Source organism: Brachyistius frenatus, unplaced genomic scaffold (assembly GCF_029030835.1).
Source record: "Brachyistius frenatus isolate BFR_SWC_R1_liver_20210118 unplaced genomic scaffold, ASM2903083v1 Contig_294, whole genome shotgun sequence".
Lineage (NCBI taxonomy): Eukaryota > Metazoa > Chordata > Actinopteri > Embiotocidae > Brachyistius > Brachyistius frenatus.
In genome coordinates this window covers 309,462-316,054 of record NW_027210893.1, presented here as the reverse complement: position 1 = coordinate 316,054, position 6,593 = coordinate 309,462, and positions in this window count along the sequence as shown.

Sequence of the window (6,593 nt, the reverse complement as noted above, 5' to 3'; positions counted from 1 at the left end):
TTACTAAATCAACCATTTCTGATCGCAACAATCCTGGAGGGACTGTTAAATAAATACTTAATACACTGCTCAAAAAATAAAGGGAGCACTTAAACAACATCCCAGATCTCAATGAATGAAATATTCCAGTTCAAATCTTGATTCATTTCATAGTGGAATGTGTTGAGAACAAAATAACATCAGAATGATCAATGGAAATCAGAATCATTATCCATGGAGGTCTGGATGCAGAATCATACTCCAAATAAAAGTGGAAAGATCAGATCACAGGCTGATCCAACTTCTGTGGAGATTCCTGAAGACAAGTCCAAATGAGTCTCAGTAGTGTGTGTGTCCTCCACGTGCCTGTATCACTCCCTACAACACCTGGGCATGCTCCTGATGAGACCACGGATGTTCTCCTGAGGGATCTCCTCCCAGACCTGGATCAAAGCATCGGTCCACTCCCGGACAGTCTGCGGTGGACGTGGCGTCGGCGGACGGAATGAGACATGATGTCCCGGATGTGCCGGATTGGATTCGGGTCTGGGGGACGGGCGGGCCGGTCCGGAGCGTCGACGCCTTCATCGTGGAGGAACCGCTGACACACTCCAGCCACATGAGGCCGAGCATTGTCCTGCATCAGAAGAACCCAGGACCCGCTGCACCAGCAGATGGTCTTCAACGGGTCTGAGGATCTCATCCCAGGACCTAATGGCAGTCAGGGTACTTCTGGCTAGCACACGGAGGGCTGCGCTGCCCTCCGAAGAAACGCCTCCCCAGACCGTCGCTGACCCGCCGCCGAACCGGTCCCGCTGGAGGATGTTGCAGGCAGCAGAACGTTCTCCACGGCGTCTCCAGACTCCGTCACGTCTGTCACATGTGCTCAGTGGGAACCTGCTCTCGTCCGTGAAGACCGCAGGGCGCCGACGGAGAAGCTGCCGATCTCGGTGTTCTCCGGTAAAGTCCGGTCGCCCCGCACGGTGTCGGGCTGTGAGCACAGACCCCACTTGTGGACGTCGGGCCCTCGTACCGTCCTCATGGAGTCTGTTTCTGACAGTTTGAGCAGAAACATGCACATTAGTGGCCTGCTGGAGGTCATTTTGTAGGGCTCTGGCAGCGCTCCTCCTGCTCCTCCTTGCACAAAGGAGCAGATAGCGGTCCCGCTGCCGGGTTGTTGTCCTCCTACGGCCCCCTCCACGTCTCCTGGTGGACCGGCCCGTCTCCCGGTATCTCCTCCGTCCTCTTGACACTGTGCTGACAGACACAGCAAACCTTCTTGCCACAGTGTACATTGATTTGCCATCCTGGATGAGCTGCACTACCTGAACAACTTCTGTGGGTTGGAGACACCTCATGCTCCCTCTAGTGGTGAGGACACTGGCAAAATGCAAAAGGGACCAACGATCATCCAGAAAGGACGAGGACAGAGAAACGGTCTGTGGTCACCACCTGCAGAACCGTTCCTTTATAGGGTTGTCTTGATAATTGCCTCATTTCCACCTGTTTGTTCCATTTGTACAACAGCAGGTGAAACTGATCCTCAATCAGTGTTGATCCGAACTGGACAGCTTGATTTCACACAAGTGGGATTGATTGGAGTTACATTGAGTTGTTTGGTAAGTGGTCCCTTTATTTTTTGGAGCAGTGTAATTTCTGTGTTGCATTCTGTGATGTCAGGAACGACTCGACAATGCATCATACCTGATACATGACGAGAACTATACAAATAAAACCCAAATTGTAATAAACCAGATTTCTTTTAAATTTAGTAAAAGTGAATTTTATATTTCCTGATCTTTGTTGGGCTTTGTCATTGGATAGAGTATGATCAAGCTATGTTTGAAAATAAGTGGTTCAGTTATGACTTTCAGTTTCAGTTCCACTTTAACTCCAGTCATCAGCGTGTCTCTATGTAAGTATCTCAGTTATGATCATAATCAGGTTCCCATTAAAACCTGGAGAAGTCTGGTTCTGAATCCCTGCAGACATGATAAACACCAGTATCCAAGTTATTGACTTCTTGCTATGTGAACAGCTAAGTGAGAAATACCCCCTCCGTCCACCAGAGCGCGTCTGTGTCACGCACATACGAGCAGGGTCAGAGTAGGTCATGGTACGAAGGTCATGTCTGAATACGGCGGTCGGGCCGTCGAATGGATCAAACCCAGGAAACCAGGGCAAGTCGTTTTCTCCTAAACAGAACCGTGAGGTTGTTGTTGGCTCAACCCAAAGCTTTCACGGCCAGTTGACTTAAAAAAATAACAAATAAAGATCATAACCTTATCTGTTGTTATGCAACCCACAGCCAACTGTGGCCCATTCAAGAGGCTGCCGGTAGCTGTTATTCTGTTAAGCTGTTATTCTGTTTCTAATTTGCAGTTTTGATTGGGCAAAAGTAAAATTTAGTTTGGTTTAAATGGTTTTCAAATCTCCCTCTGGTTTGGTTTCCATGCTGGCCCGTCTGAACAACAACTACAATCCACTCGCTCCAAAAGTAGGACTCCGCCTTTGGTTACTGTGACAGTGTCTGTGCAGGTAGAAGGTGGTGTATGGATCTGATGATGTCATCCACAGGACTCCAGCTGCTCTTTTTTCTTAAAACCAGGATAAATGCCACAAGGCAGCAGGTAGTGCAGTGGTCAGCAGGAAGGCTGTGGGGCTGGACGTGGACAGAGGTGGTCTCTGTGTGGAGTATGCATGTTGTCATCATGCCTGTGATATAGAGGTGTGCACAGTGACGTCAGCAAGCTAACATGTCCACAGTGACAATGGTTGAATCCATATGGTCACCATGTGGATTTAGATTCAATTAAACAAATTAAACAAAACCAATTTTGTGATTGTTGTCATAAAAAATGCTTCATTTTGAGGCAGCTTTTACTAGAAATTGTGATGCACCTTGCCAGGTTTTATGGGATGTTTTTGTGGTAAATATATGTGGGAATTGATCAAATTTGGAAGTCTACTAGTACTACTACTACCTAATAAAAAAGAAGTCACGTAATCACTTCCTATAACAATAAGAACACTACACATCACAGAAAACTCTTTTTTTTTTCTGCACCTAAAGAACCGTTGGCTCAAAGTGAGACGGTGAAAGGAGATTGAAAATGTGGAGTTATATTTTGTTTCATTTGGAAACTGTATTTTGTGCACAAATACCTTTAGCAGAGCTTCTATTCAGGTCATTTGTCTCCTACAAATACTGCAGAGATCGCTTAACTTTGTGTTAAATTTTGTGATTGAAACTCCTCGGAGGGAACTGACAACACGGTGCATAAACCACGCATTAGTCCAGTGGTTTTGAAATGCTTAATGAAACTGAAATTAATATTTTACACTTCACAGAACAGGAGTTAAAGTTAAAGCCTCGGTGCCAGCCCTGTACAGCTAAATATGGGATTATTAAGTATGGCAGGTGTATTGGAACTGTTTAAGAGCCAGTAAAGGAAGGGACAGAAATACAGAGATTCTACTGTCATCTCATTTTAAGGGCATTTGTGTTCCTCAACAATTGTATCCTCCTCTGACATTTTCAGACAAGCAATAGAACTGAAAATGTACACCAACATGAGGTGACAATCACAACAAAGCATCAGATGATTGTACTTCCACTGTCAATATTAAGCTGCTAAGGTTATTCATCTGAAGCCTGCAAGATGTCAGGCTGCCGAACATTAGACTGACCTGCATTAATTATGGCTCAGTAGGGACTGATAGAATGATACGACTGCTGATTGATTTGTAGATTAATGCCTTTGTTTTGAAAGATCATTGCCTAAATCATGATGCAAAAAAATTATATGTTATTCTCAATTTGTCCAATAATAGATGTCTATAGATTTAACAATGAAGGCTACATTAGGACCAATAGTTTCCCTTTAAAGGCTGTTGATATGGAGCGAATCACTGTTTAAAAGAAATCCTGTAGCTACTTCAGACACATGTAAGGAAATGAGACGTGAGCGGATGACGTGTCAGAGCCTTTGTACAGTGTACATTACATAAATAAATGTTTTCTAAACAAACTGAAACATCAAGTCTGTTTTATTCATTTACTTTCCAATGTGACTGCAGATGCTGTGCAACATGGAGGATACAGTATGAAACAATGCTGCCTGCTGCTGGTGTAAAGCGGTACTACAAGCCTTTACAGATGGAGACCATCATTAACTGAGTCAGTAAAGTTAATTATTGTATTGTTTTTAAGTTATCAATAAATAGGCCTAATCAATTCAACAATTTACCATAATTTTTAAAACAAAATTATCTTTAAATTTGTACCAGTGCCTGAGGTCCATCAGCTTCTACTCCTACAAATATAAAATTATAGCTGCAGATCGAAACGCTTGAGTCACTAAATCTGAAGCCTTCAACACACCATCAGTTAGACTGAGTCTCTTCAGTTGACACTCAAACACATGCACAAAATACAACACAACAAAACAAGTGACACTAACGATGGTCGACATTAATCAATCAATTCATCTCAAAGTTAAGCTGTTGACTTTATATACACATATACAAGATTATCAGTCATGTTGCAATCATGACTGTATATCTGAACAACCCTATTCATGTCTGTAAAGTCTAGCAATCACAAACTAGATGAAAAATTCCTAATGTTTTCAAAGTAAATGATGAAAGGACTTTGACACTCTTCACATCAAACACATGCAGCTGCTCTGGGATCACAGCCACCACCAGTTAGAGGAGGATCGCTCTGTTTTTACTGCTGTGTGTTATTTTTTCATGATAAAAAGGATGTTGCTGTGCAGCCACCTGGTCTGAGTGTCTGACTACATACAGTGCACGGGACACGCCACTGTCACGACGATGAGGCCTTCACTTTCCATTTGTAGGATATTATAATACATTCAAATAACATGTGATGCTATAAATTCTTGCCATTTGTGGATGTGTGTGAGACAGGTTTGTTCAATAACCCTGACAGTCAACAGCTGACATCCTAATAGCACCAAATCATTGCCTGGAGTATAAAACACTTAACTTGACACCACCACGCTCATCCTGAAACCTGATTTTATGATTTAACTTTCTGAATACTGTCAGCTGATTTGTTTAAGCTTTGCTCAGTGGTTAGAATTGTAGGAAGGACCGTAAGTGTCTTGGAATTAAATATAAAGTTTTCATTGACTGATATTTAAATGGATATTTAAATACATTTTCAAATTAAATTATTACCAATCAATTGTCAAATAGGGGATAAATATAAACAAAACAAAACTAGAATTACCGTCTCATGTTGAATGTCTCTGCTTACCACCCAATTGCTGTTTGCGTCTATTTCTGTCCAAACTCAGATATTGATAGGCTATGAATTGTAAAACATGGATCCTTCACACACACACAGGAAGATCTATATAATCACCAGTTACTGGAAGGACAACCAGCAGTGTCACCAATTCAAGTTCTTCAGTGATGGCAACGAATAATGGGCAGAAATGTGTTAAGAAAGTATATATATATATATATATATATATATATACACATTATAATGTCACAGAAAAGCTTTGAATGCCGTTTCTGAGATACCACGTTCACACGAACACTCACAAGAATGGGTTGAGGTGAAAGGGACATTGACCTTCGACCTCCAAAATCTGATCAGTTCATCTTTGAGTCCAAGGGAATAATTGTACCATATTTGAAAAGAGACCCTCAGAATATATCTGAGATATCCCGTTGACAATGAAAAAATGCATTCCTGAGATATTCGGCTGTCATCCAGGTGCAGGTCAAAGTTATGTGCACTGGAGGTGTGGACAACATTTTTAGTAATTTGGTGAACACAAACACAATCGTATCTGTGGCGTATCTATGATGTATCATAGATCTATCGTAGCTAGATCATAGATAGATCATAGATAGATCATAGATAGATCTAGATAGATCATAGATAGATCATAGATAGATCATAGATAGATCATAGATTGATCATAGATAGATTACAGATAGATCTAGATAGATCATAGATAGATCATAGATAGATCATAGATAGATCATAGACTGATCATAGATAGATCATAGATCTAGATAGATCATAGATAGAGCATAGATAGATCATAGATAGATCATAGACTGATCATAGATTTTCGCTGTGAGGATGATAGATATAGACGATCATAGATAGATCTAGACCATCTGCATCATAGATAGATCATAGATAGATCAAATTATAGATCATAGATAGATAATAGATAGATCATAGATAGATGATAGATAATAGATACATCTAGATAGATAATAGATAGATAATAGATAGATCATAGATAGATCATAGATAGATAATAGATCTAAATAGATCATAGATAGATAATAGATAGATCATAGATAGATCATAGACTGATCATAGATAGATCTAGATAGATAATAGATAGATCTAGATAGATCTAGATAGATAATAGATAGATAATAGATAGATCATAGATAGATCATAGATAGATAATAGATAGATAATAGATAGATCATAGATAGATAATAGATAGATCTAGATAGATCATAGATAGATCATAGATAGATCATAGATAGATCATAGATAGATCATAGACTGATCATAGATAGATCACAGATAGATCTAGATAGATCAT